General features: G+C 31.9%; 1 protein-coding gene across 7 annotated transcripts in view; it reads right to left on the bottom strand.

Annotated features, from left to right (window-relative positions):
• LOC126753023 (protein FAM102B) overlaps positions 1 to 12,913 on the bottom strand; it is a 195,577-nt gene extending 182,664 nt beyond the window's left edge. For all 7 annotated transcript variants that reach the window (XM_050464115.1, XM_050464122.1, XM_050464114.1 and 4 more), the window contains exons 1-2: positions 12,784 to 12,913; positions 11,510 to 11,775 (exon numbers count right to left, since the gene is read on the bottom strand). The gene's annotated coding sequence lies outside the window, so the exon portion shown is untranslated. The remainder of the gene's footprint in view (positions 1 to 11,509; positions 11,776 to 12,783) is intronic.
• Between the last annotated feature and the right edge of the window lie 787 nt (positions 12,914 to 13,700).

Below are 13,700 nucleotides of genomic sequence, written 5' to 3'. Positions count from 1 at the left end.
TTGTGGACCCGTGAAATCATTCTTCAAAAATGATGGCGGTGAGAACGTAAACGTCAATGGCGACCGTTATCGCGCCATGATAACCGACTTTTTCATACCTGAAATTGAAGCTTTTTATCTCGACGACATTTGGTTCACAACAATACATGTTGAGAGAACACTTCGGTGAGCAGATATTTTCACGTTTTGGGACGGTCGATTGGCCACCAAGATCGTGTGTTATTACACCGTTAGACTCTTTCCTGTGGGGATATGTAAAGTCTGAAGTCTATGCGGACAATCTCGTTTCGATTCTGGCCATGGCGCAAAACATCACGTTTGTCATTATCCAGTTACCAGTCGAAATGCTCCAACGAGTCATCGAAAATTGAACTCAACTCAATTGGACCGCGGCTAACTTTCGCAAGAGATAATAATCAAAAAATAAATGCGAAAGAACGTTCTTTCGAATGATAATAAACAATCCCCAATAAATTTGAAGTTTCGGTGTTTTTTCTTCAAAAAAGTAGGGAACCTCGATGTGAATCACCCTTTATATGCATGTATGTATGTATTGAAACTGAATGGTGAGGGCTTGCTTTCGTAGTCTATCTAACTTTGAACTAGCCAACAACAAATATGTATCTGCATATGTAAATCACCAGCATGTGGGTTGTTGGCATCACTTCAAGCCTTTAACGGTACAGCATAGTCTTACTCAATCATTACCAAGACATTATATACAGACACGTCTGTCTGTGTCTTCAAACCTTTACTACATTACAGCTACGCTCGTATTATGTAAACTAAATCGTTGTTTTAAGTGTGTACGACGTCTTACGGTCTTCATCGTCTTTTGTGGGTACCTTTTCCACATCACACCCAAGCGAGCGCTTAGTTATCAGCATAAATGCTATATTACAAGTGTTACGTTATACATTAAAGTTATGACTTTTCAGAGCCGGCTTTTTATTACGTTCAATTTTCTACCATGACCACATGGCAACAATAAAAATATGTGAAACAAAAAATATTTCAAGAAACAAGAAACAAAGCGGAAATTGGCACGTGGAAACTTACACGTAAGTTAAATGCTTGAATGGGAGGCAGTAATGTGTTGCTTGTAGGGCAATAGAAACATATAGACATAGGTGAATAACTGTATTACAACTGTAAATGGGCGTATAAAAGTATGTATCTGTCTAGGTGCGGAAAGTTCACTGGGACGCAGCGCTAATTTTTCGTTTGTGGGAAAATTAAGTGGTGTGACGGGTAGAAGTGTTCGCGGTCAATAACGGTACTTAATGGTGAGACTTTGATGTAATAATAGAGAAATTATGTGCATACGCTTTGCGAATGATATTTAACTATAAAGTAGTTAGGTAAAGACATTACGTAAAGGGCATGCCTAGTGTGGCAGCCTAAAAAAACTCATTTTTTGGGAATGAAAGATATTACTAATAATTGTTCAAAATTCAGAAATAAAAAACAATACATAGGTTATATTTGGATGTACAAATGTTAGTAATTTTTGGAAAAAAATTAGGAAAAAATATTTTAAAAATTTGGGAGTTCCAAGAGATCTTTGGCGGTGTTGATAGTGATGGGATCATTTTCGCGTCTAAAGATGATCCAAGAAGAACTTTTAATACTCTTGAATAGATTAATAATCTCTTCATTTTTCTTTCGAAAGATCTCTACATGTTTCTTCTTTTTAAAAACTTCGATTTATTCTTGTCAAAATTCGTCCAACTAAATGTTCCAAAACTTTTCAGTTATTTCAGTAAGACAAAATATTATTTAATTGCCCTCAAAAACTTCATAATGAAATAAAGTTATTTTTTTTAACATCAAGCACTGTCAAATTTTACTAATATATCGATTTTCTCGCGCTGTATCGTACATTCGCTGACTATTGTGATTTGTTTTTGCTTGATTTTTCTCAAATTTGTATTGCACATCGGTTATGCATTATGTGCTCATCTTTTTCATATCACTTGCCTAAATATTCAAAGTACCGTTTCGTCAAAAAAACCTTTGAAGCTGGAAACCGATTATACAATTTAAGGATTTTACTAACATAATAATTAAATACACTGATCTGCATGCAAGGTCTAACCTTTTATATGAATCTTAAATCATTTCAAAAATTGTAAATAGAAATATTTTTAGGCTTCTATGAATTATTGTCTTATAACCTAAATTTCAGAAAAATTAAAGGCTATATGTATAAGTCTACATATTTTTTTTCCAAAAATTGTGTAAGTAGAGTAAGTTTTTCGAAGAAAAAAATTCAATGTCAAGAACAAATGTATCCAGAGTTGTATTCTATAACTTCGTCTCATATTTAAACGACTCTTTTGACAAGTAAAATATTATTGTGTTCAATGGCTTCGTCTCATATTTAAATGCCTCTTTTGACAAGTAATCTATTATTATTCTCTTTTCGTTCCAATTCCACATATTTTAGACATATACTTTATATCTTAAACCTCATATTCTCGTACTGCATCACTACTTCAACTCTCATTTAATCTATTTCTTTCCTCGTACTATTTTTAGAGATAAGAAAAAGCTTTAGCGGAATGAGATAATTGAAATTTTGATGCACAGAGATTTTAATACCCTCACATAACATCCCTTTCAGGTTGAGTAAGCTCATCGACTACCTGTAACTCGCCAAAATCCACAAGTTTAATGGTTCGTCTTAACCTTGCCCACCACAAAAATTATGCAAACTCTAGTGATGGGAAAAATGAAAGCAAAAGAAACAAAAAAAAAGGGTTGAAACAAAGGAAAACTTAAAGAGTCCGTCATAAGGTGGGTAAGATAGGAGGTTAAAAGCGAGAGAAAAAAATAAAAATAAACAAAGTGAGGATACAAAATCCACTGAAGAATTACAAAATCCTGTATTAAACTCAAACGAACACCTAAGGGTGTCCAAAAAACGTGCAACAACCTGGCAGACAATCGGGTTGTATGTATGCGAGAAAGCCACAAAGGCGAAGAAATCAAAGAAAACAGTAGCAAAAATAAGCAAACAACAAACAAAAATGTTGAGGGAATCAGTAGATAAGTGAAAAAAACAAACAGCGTTGCAAGCAACGGCAACAAAGTGTCGGCATTAAATGGGGTATTCAAATTGAGGGTTGAATTTACAAGGCTGAGCGCAAGGTTTACTTGAATGGTGAGGGAGGTGGGCTAATAGCTCACTCAGTTTGTTTCAGCAATCATCTGAAAAAAGGTGCGTTAAAAATGGAAAGCAATTATGTTTACCGACGATTATGAGGGTGGAAAATAATTACAGTTAGGTTGGTAGCGTTAATATGCTACACAGCTGCAGCGCAGTACACGGGCAATTATTTGACCAAGATAATGAAGAATAATGATAAGCACTTTCGGTTGATATAAATGGGTGTCAAAATGTTAAATATTTTGGACTGCTGTTAGGACCTTCTTTGATATAGAGGGAGCTGTCAATAACGTCCTGCCGGAAACAGTCGTATCTACTCTGGGTTTGAGTCGAACCTCAAACACCTCATTTTAAGCCTTCTGTGCGACAGAGTGATTGAAACGGAATGGAGTAGGGTAACCTCACAAGGTGGAGTTCTCACACCTCTGCTATGGATCCTGGTCGTTAACGACCTGTTTAAAAAACTTGAAACTCGTGGCTGCAGGGTGATTACTTATGCAGACGATGTAGACCCAAATAAAATCGAGATGGTTTTATTCACCAGAAGATACAAGATTCCGGAGACACCGCTGTCACGAATTGAAGATATCCGTCTGCCACCAGCGGATACAGTGCAATATCTAGGGCTCATCCTGGATAGTAAATTTCATGAAAGCCAAATATCGAGAAGAGGACAAAAAAGGCATCGATTGCTTTGAACTGCTGTAGAGGAGTCATTTTCAAAAGGCGGGATCTCTCACCGAAATTGGTCCTCTGGCTCTACGACTACATGCTCTTTGAAGTCTTTATATGGTGGAGGGCTCTAAAAAAGACCTCACTTGCAAAGAAACACGAGAGCGTTCAACGGACGGCACTCATCAGCATGTGTGGTGCAATAAAGTTCACTCCAATCATGGCACAGAGAGTCTGGTTTACTAAAAGAAAACGGATCTAAGCCCTCAGATATCTTCATCCACTTTGGCTTCATACCGGATCATTTGGATTATGGAGTCGCCAAACCGAACTCTGGCGACTCCTTCTCTACCCATATACAGGCAAAGGAGTTGTGGGTAAGAAGAAGCCGTTGGAGGAAAGGGGCAGTGAGCAGCTTTATGGATGGATCAAAGCTTAGGGGGAAAGGTTGGTGGAGGGGTCTACTGTCAAGTGCTCTATATGACCTCCAGTTTCTGTCTTCCTGACTGTTGCAGCCTCCTTCAGAGGAGTGACCATCCACAAGAGGGCAGAGCGGTGATACTAGCTTTGAACTCATTAACAGTGCGTTCAGGGCTAGTCGAAGAGTGTCTAACCTCGCTATCAATAGCATCGAGTGTCTTTGTGATAATACTAGTATGGGTACCAGGCCATAGCGGTATCGCAGGAAATTGTAAAGCTGATGAACTACAAGAACAAGAAAAGGCACCCTAGAACCGCTATCGGTAAAATGGTTCGGTGTTCCCGTATCCTCTTGCGTTCTGCTACTAAAGAGCAAAGCCTCGCGGAAGCTCGGTCAGCGATGGCCATCGGTACATGCGCTGTCGCAAAATCCATTCGGCCCAAGATCGTTCGCAAGAGGTCTAGTGATATCTTTGCATTTGGTAAGGCTAGCCCCTCCCTAGTTTTGGGGTTCTTCTTTTCTATAGCTTCACAAAGGACAAAATATATCAATCGAGGTGCGACATTTGATCAGTCATCTAACCTAACCCTATGACGGTAATATTCATTGTGATTGCTCATTTTTTAATTGTTAATAAATTTTTTTGAAATGAATTTAAATAATTCTAATAAATGTGTTTTCCTGCTTTGATAGAGCATACATATAAAAACCAAAAAGAATCCAAAACGGCAATAATACAAAAATATATTCAAGAGAACACATGCAAACACACGATTGCTCCCACACAGACTCTTAAGCGCATTAAATTGATATCTTCATAAATATAACTGTACATATGCAACTAAAGCACTGCTGTCACATATTATCTTACAGCACAATTCCGAAAACAGCAACAATAACAACAAAAAACATTAAATATGAATGCAACAAAAATTTGAGACACTCAAATCCGCAGCGCTGCATTTTCTGAAGAAGACAGAACTAAGTAGACAAGCAGACAGAATAAACAGACAGACACAACAAAAGCTCGTGTCAAATTCCTTTGGTGAAAAAAATGTGTGTGCATTGTCAAAGATTGTATTGATCAAAGCGGCGCAGGCGAAGAACTGGCCAGAATTTATTGAATACAGCGTGAGGGAAGGCGGGGATAAAGCTAGCAAGAGGGGACTCAAAGCGTGGGTACACAAGCATAGCACTGCCACATGGACATGCACACACCCTAATGTGGCTAACAGTGAAGAATATGCAGTAATTTTCAATTTCTAGCACCCAGCACAGCTCCTACCCCTCTACCCTAGATCTTCGAACACCGACAGCACACAAGTTATTTTTCTTTCACACACACATAAGCGTTAGCTTTGGTGTTGCTGTTGTTGTTGCGTAAAGTGAAAAATATGAATTTAATTGAATGCATCCTCATTAAATTTGTGCGCCCCATATTCCCCAATATTTACATATTTGTGGGATCCGCTGCGCGATTGTCGTCAACGGCGAGCAGCTGCTGTTTCAGCTGGAGGCAAATGCACACACCCACACATGTGTATATATACACGTATGTGTGCTCCCATGTGGTTCTAAGCTAGCAATTGTTGCGCAAATAGCTGCTCCGCTCTGCTGGCTGTTCGCTTGCTTGCTTCATTGGGCAACCTTTTTTTGGTGGGATGCTGGCTATAAATCGCATTATATTTGATTTAGCGATTTTTATTTCTCATTTTGATTATTTTGCTTCAATTGAAATCACTGCAGCAGTTTGAATTGAATCACAGCGCAATTTCTTCTATTTGCACAGCAGCATTTTTTGAATATTTCTAGATTTTATCGCAGCACAGTCATGTGTAAAATAATAAATCGTAAGCAAAAGTGTGGAATATTTTGAACGAATAAAATTAATGGCGTGAAAATTTTGGTGTGATGGGTATTGGAATTGGGGGTATTTTAATTTCCACATAATTTTCGAAATAATTTTTTTTTTGGATAGAAAAATTTTTTTGATTTTTGAATAAAAAAAAATTTGATTTTTTAAAATAAAGTAAATTTTTTTACAGAATTTGGGAGTTGTATAAAATCATGAAAACGTTAACTTCGGCTGTCCCGAAGCAGTAATACCCTTCGCGGATGCGATTTTATAGTATAAAGGAGTATAAAAAGATCTTTAACTTGATTTTGATCTGTCAGTTTATATGGCAGTTATATGATTTAGTGATTCGTTCTCAAAAATTTATTCGGCGATTAAAGCATTATCTCAGAAACTAATCCATGTCCAATTTCGTAAAGATATTTCTTTAAATAAAAAAGGTTTTCATACAAAAACTTCATTTTGACCGTTCAATTTGTATGGCAGCTATATGCTATAGTGGTCCGATCTAAACAATTTCTTGGGAGATTGTAGCAACACCTCAGAAAATAATCCAATCTCATTTTGGTAAAGATATCTCTTCAAACAAAAAAGTTTTCCATGCAAAAACTTGATTCTGATCGATCATTTTATATGGCAGCTATAAGCTTTTTAGTCCGATATTGTCGATTCCGACAAATGTGTGGCTTCTTAGCGAAAAAGCGACATCCGCATAATTTCAAATCGATATCGATGACCAAAAAATGTCTGAGCGCTCTAAAAGACAAAGAAGCTCAAATGGAATTATATTCACTCCTTGCTCTGCCTGTATACAAAAAAAAAATTGCAAATAAACTTTATAGGAGTATGTGCCTTCAGAAATGTTAAACATTTGTAAGTATAAATTGTTTTTTTTTTTTTAATGTTAAAAGCCACACCCTCTTACTCTGATTTGTACATAACATTCCTTTCAAATGATGCTCAATTCCACATACTTTTATACCTTTCTTTTTGTTTTGTTGTTTATTTTTGTTGAATGTTTTGCTTTCATTACTGCTTGATGCCATTAAAATTCCAAACGGCTTTTTGCAAATTTTTCAATCTCAAAAATAAATTAGAACAATGAAACAAAACGAAAAAAATAATTTTTGTATGTAAGTACAAAGTAAAAATGTGGTTTTTGAAGAATTTAAAGAGAGTACGAAATTTCAATAAAAAGTAAAAAATGCGGGTTTTAAAGCAGTTAAGCAAAATTGGAAATTTCAAGTAATTTCTAGTCAATTTTTTGAAATATCAAATAAATGAAGGAAAAAAATTTAAAACGATAAAATAAAAAATAAATTACAAAAATTGTAAATTAAAAAAAAAAAAATAATAATAATAAAAAATATAATAAAAATAAAAAATATAATAAAAAAAAATATTTAAAAAAAGTTTAAAAATAAAATAATAAAAAAATAGTAGTAAAACAATAATAAAAAAAAATTATAATAAAAAATTAAATTAATAATAAAAATTGACAAATAAAATCTCAAGAAAATAAAAGAAATAAATTTAAGAAAAACATAAAAAATTAAAAGTAATAATTAAAAAATTATATAAAAAATTAATTAAATAATTTAACTATTAAATAATAATATTAATAAAGAGAAATTAATAAACTTTTAACTAACACAAATAAAAAAAATTAAATTAAAAACATGAACAATTTTTTTAAAACTATGTAAAAATTCACATAAAATTTAAATAAATAATAGAATGTGGTTCCCAAAGCAATTTCCAGCTTCTTGCAAATTTTTAAATAATTTTAATAAAAATAAAAAAAATAAAAAACTGTATTGAAAAAATGTAACAAAAAAAATAAAACACATAATAATAATTAATAAAAAGTTAATTTTAAAAATTAAAAAAAAATTAAACAAAAAAAAATTATAAAAAAATTATTAAAAAAAATAATTAAAAAATAGATCATAAAGAAAAGAGTTAAAAAATGCTAAGTAAAATAAAAAGAGAAATTAAAAAAATTTTATTTAAACAAATTAAAAAACAAATTAAATTAAAAGCATGAAAAAATTGAAAAAATATATGAAAAATATGTAAAAATTCGCATATAAATATAATTCATAATAAAATGTGGTTCTTAGAACAATTTCCAGATTCTCCTAATTTTTTTAAATAATTATTATAAAAATAAAAAAGTTATTTGAAAAATATAGAAATAAACAGAAAATAAAAAAATTAATTAAAAAATAATTGAAAAAGAAAATATTATAAAATTTCAAAAAAATTTAACATAAAAAACAGATATAAAAAAATAAAAATTAAAAAATTAAGAATTAAAAAAGAAAAATTAAAAAAAAAATAATTAAAAAAAAATAATTAAAAAATAATAATTGAAAAAAAAATTATAATAAAATTGAAAAAAAATAACATTAAAAAAAGGAAATAAAAAAAATTAAAAAACAAAATAAAAATAAATAGAAAAAAAAAGAAAAATAAAAAAAAAATTAATTAAAGAAAATTTAAAAAAATATTAAATTAAAAACATGGAAAAAATTATAAAAAAATATGTAAAAAGTACAACTATAAATAAATAATAAAATAAAAAGTTAGAAAATAGGCCAGAAAAAATGTTAAAAATCTGTAAATTTATTTTCAAATAGAAACAAAAAAATTTTGTTAAAAAAATATTAAAAAAAAACGTTTTTATAATACATTTTTACAAGAAAATCTAATAATAATTTTTGAAAAGCAAATAAATAAAGTATCAAATGTATGTATGAAAACAACACTATAGCATCTGACATATCGATCTGCCTATATCATCTGAGCGATCAATATCAAGATAAAGGCTTTTTAATATTCTCTTCTGCTATATGAAATGGTTCTGTGATAGATATTGTCTTCGAAGCAGCAAATGTTGATGTGTTGTCTGTTTGTGTTTTATTTTATCACTCAAATTGTTTTTGTCAAACTATGCAGCACTAAAAATTAATATATCAAAAAACGAAGAAATTCGTCAAAGACTAATAATTCTACAATTATGAATTGCTTATAAATATTATATTATTTTTTTATAATTGTCATTCTTTTTTCCACCAAAACTAGCTAACTTTCCTACAATTTTCGCTTTAATATACATATGTATGTATGAGTATATGCATGTACATATGAATGTACACAATTACTAAATAAATGCTTTGGAGGAAGACTGCGAATTGGTATTCCAATTTGATTTGCCACAATCAAAGCACAGCAGGCAAACCAGAAAATTCAAAACCTCTTCTTTTTTGATTAAATTGAAATTTTTATATACATATGTATGTATGTAGGTGCTGTGGCTACTTCAATGCGCCGACATGTGGGGCAGCAATAGTTGTTGGTGTGTCATTTGAGATGCTCAAGTGGCTGCTTGCGTTCTGTGTGCCGTCCACTTCAAAGCATGTATGTAGATACATATGTACATATGTATGTGTGTACATTTGTAAGCTTCGAAGCATGTAGATACCATATGTTTGAACATATGTAAGCAGCGCAGCCAGTTGAAGCACACACATTCATTAAAATCGACTAAAGGGGCTTCTACGCTTTCTTTATATTTTAGTTTTATTTTTAATTTCTTTTACTTTACTCAATCTCGTCTCTTTCTTCATACAGCGATTCAAGTTCTTTGCTTTCTTTAGAACTTTTTTCTTTTAGTTGTTCAGCACTTTTTAATTATGATCTTATTTTAAAGTATTTTTTCTTATACTTTTCTTTTTTTAATTTTTATTATTATTATTTTCCTTTTTCATGCTTTTTTATTATTTTTTTTTTATGAAGTCGAACTTGTATAGACATTGCCACCGCTTTTAGCGCCCGACATTAGACGAGCCTCAAGCAAACTGGCTAAACTTGTTTCCAAGCGCTAATAAAAAGTCTAAAAAGTAAAAATACGAAAAATAACATTGAAGCAGAAGAATAAATGAAGAAGCGCAGAATGAGAAATATCAAGGAATGTTTAAGTTCCGGCAAAACGAAAATGGATTAATACTTTTATCAGCTTGTTGTTTTTGTGAGGCTTACTGTTACTCTGTGTGTTAAGAAAATGTTAAGTTAAGAATGAGGGAACATCAAGACAGTGGTGATGAGGAGGCCTAATGATGAGTTTAATAAGGAAGCAAGCATTTAATGAGTGGCATAAGTAATGATTACTTTACTATGAAGAGGGAGGGTAGCTAAAAACAAAACAAGTAAGGAGGAGATAAGTTCAGATATAACCGATTATTTTATACGCAGTCTAGATCGAGTTTTCACCCGATGTTATACAATCTTAGCAAAAATATGCACCGTTATTAGAAAAACACGCTCCTTTAATACTGTATTATTCAGATAATTCATATATTGGCCGGTATAAGGGGTATAAAGGCACCCGAAAGCTCGAAAATCCTTATTTTAGGTATGTGGGGGCTGAGGGATTTACTGACCCGATTCAGTTCATTCGTGGCACACAGACATACATTTTAGGAAAGAATTCTCTTTAAATTTCAAAGATATATCTCACACATTGTCCGATATTTTTCCCACATATTCACTATCTAAGCGCTGAGCAGTTTTTGTTGGATTCGAACAATTTTTGATTTGTACTCTTCCCAGTTCCCCCATCATAAGGATATCTCAATTTTTACACAAGTTACAAGTCGGACGTACGGACGGCCAAACATACAGTCCCCGGATTTTAACTCGTCTCGTTATTCTGCTAATTTAATTTTGTATAAACCTAAACCTATCGCCCTTAGTTACTATAATAAGCTTTAGCAACATGTTTGCAAGATTCTCTATAATAGCATACGCTGTACAGGATGTAGAAATACACCTGACCGCAGAACGCTTACACATTTAATCTGATTCATTCACATGCGAGTTTTCCGTTGAAAAATATTATGGTTTATTTCCAAAAACAGTAAGAGAATCACTCCATAATTAAACGGATAACTAATTAGTTAACTTTTGTTAAACCTACGAGTTCACAATAAATGTTAAAGCACTTCTTAAGAATATTATTCACACAAAGCAAGTTTGAGCTATTAGCAACTTTTTTTACACAACTCTTACACACGCATACAATATTTGAATAAGGCGGACAAAGCTTGTGAAAATTAATTAAAAAATAAGAAAATATATTTAAAAATAATAATATTAATAAAAAAACAAACATTTTTGAATTAAAAATTATAATTATAAAACATAATAAAAATCAAAAATAAAATAAAAGTTCAAAAAATATCTATATGTATATAAAACAAAGTAATAATGAAAAAATATATAAAACCAAATAATAATTAAAAATTATAACAATATAATTCTATAATTTTTTCTAACGCCGCGCATTAAAATTATGACTTTTTCACAACAAAATCCGGCAACTTACCTTTTTGAACTGTAAGAGTTGAAACAATGCTGTTGCTTGCACACGGCGCTATTGACAGGCTTTACTTTGCCAAGATTACAGGCGAGCCGCACCTTTGTATACCAATTAACTGTTTACGCAGCTGCTATGGATTTTTGTTGTGTTTTAGAAGCGTTTGACACTAACTGCCGGGTATATTATGCACTTTTTTTTAAACAATTTGATATATTTTTAAGTCGAAGCACAATAACGATTATTAACACGCAGAACTACTATAAACTGGAAGCCTAAAGTTGAAATTTACGAATTTATTTTACATACAATAATAATTTTTCTACTAAACAGCGATTGCTTGCTATTTACAAACGTACATACGAAACTATAGCACAATAAGCAATTTATTACACAATATTTTTTATATAAATTTCAGCTTTGTATTTGTAAATTCACATTGTACAAATTATTGTAAATTGTCGCATTAAAAACAAAATTGAAAATTTTAACTACAAAATCGTTAGATTTTCCGCAAACGTTTGGCGAAAAATATCCGACAGCCGACTGAACAGCATTGAAAAATCCAATTGGCGAATGCCAAGGAGAAAAGTAAGCAAAACAACTACGAATATAGGTGAAAAGCAGACGTCAAGAATCATGAATGAACAACAAGAAGACGCAGCACAAAGCGTACCGAGCAAACAGAGAGAAATAGCAAATAAGTGGCGATAGGAAAGCAAAAAAAAGAACAAATTATATGAAAATTTTATGGACAAAAACCTAAAAATCCCTAAAGAACCAACTTTTGCATAGAGTAATTCTATAATTTTTATTTATTCAGTTGCAGCACTTATTGCACAAGCTATAGAAATTGTTTGGCGTGGCGAGTTGTTGCTGCTAGAATAGCCACACCAGCAATTACGCTATTATTGCAGCCTTTCTACCTGACTTTTGTGCCAATACTGCTATTATTAATAATATTTACTATATTTTCAGACAGCTGCTATATTACTTTGGTAAAGTTTCCGATAGAAACAAAAAAAATTGCTACGGACCCCCCACTTGGTTGAAATTTCTAAAATCCAGCGCATTTTGCATAAATTCTATAGCACTCAATTGTTTCGTTTCGTTGTCTATCTTTCACATATTTCTCATTTCCAATTTACATTTTATGCAATTTATTCACACACTTGTACACTTTTTCACCGATATTCACAAACTTTGCAAAAAATTTTCATGGCACTTGGCTGTATTTTCTTTGCCAAAAATGCGCAAATAAACACCGCCAATGGCATACTCACTTAATTATATATGATTGTGTTGATATTTTAAACTATTTTTCACAATGTGTGTATATATTATTTTTGCACTGCCCGTAAATTATGGAAAATTCGACACGCACTTCTTCCGCTACACTTATAATCGATCCGCCATTTGTTTCTCAACTGACGTTTTGCCTCGCAACGGCGAAAAATAATTCCGTGAATTTTACAGTTCTGCTTTGTGCTGCACGTTCGTATGCCAGCGTTGCACGGAATGTCAAAACTGGTGTACACTGACGGGTAAGTTTGGCAGCACAGCGTATACAGTTTGGCAGGTACTGTAGGTGGATATGGTTAGAGAAGGAAAATAATACGAATTATATGTAGATTTTTTAATTAAATTACATGTTTGACTGTATTCATGAATTTTTTAACCGTTAATAAGAGTATTTGCAGGATGTAGGCGAATTATTTGATCTTTTTCATAATTTTTTCTTCAATTTTTTCCGTGCTCGCATTGGTTGTAGGAATGCGATTCGGGTAGCAATTATTGTAAAACGATTTACTTTGTATAGAAATATAATTACAAAGTTATTGTATGTTTAAATATATTTATTAAATTCTAAACCGTTACCATTAGTAGTTGTTAAATTTTTTAACATTATTTGAACTTTTTATTAATTTTAATACGTTTCCTCTAATTTCTCATACCTCATTTTGGCAGCACTTATTTTCTGAATTAATTTCATTGCAAACTATATTGGAAAATAATAAACAAATTAGATAACAAAATCATATTATTCATCTTCAGGAAGATCAATGCATATATAGATGCATGAACTTTCGTCTACTAAGTTTAATATTCCTCCAAGAATGGTAAAAATTTTGGGGATCTCATTCGCGAGATTCAACTGATTTCCGATAACTAGTAACCCAAAACTTTTACGTTCATATTT

The sequence above is a fragment of the Bactrocera neohumeralis genome, chromosome 3 (genome assembly GCF_024586455.1).
Source record: "Bactrocera neohumeralis isolate Rockhampton chromosome 3, APGP_CSIRO_Bneo_wtdbg2-racon-allhic-juicebox.fasta_v2, whole genome shotgun sequence".
Lineage (NCBI taxonomy): Eukaryota > Metazoa > Arthropoda > Insecta > Diptera > Tephritidae > Bactrocera > Bactrocera neohumeralis.
The sequence above is the reverse complement of the archived record's forward strand: the minus strand, read 5'-3'. Positions and strand labels throughout refer to the sequence as shown.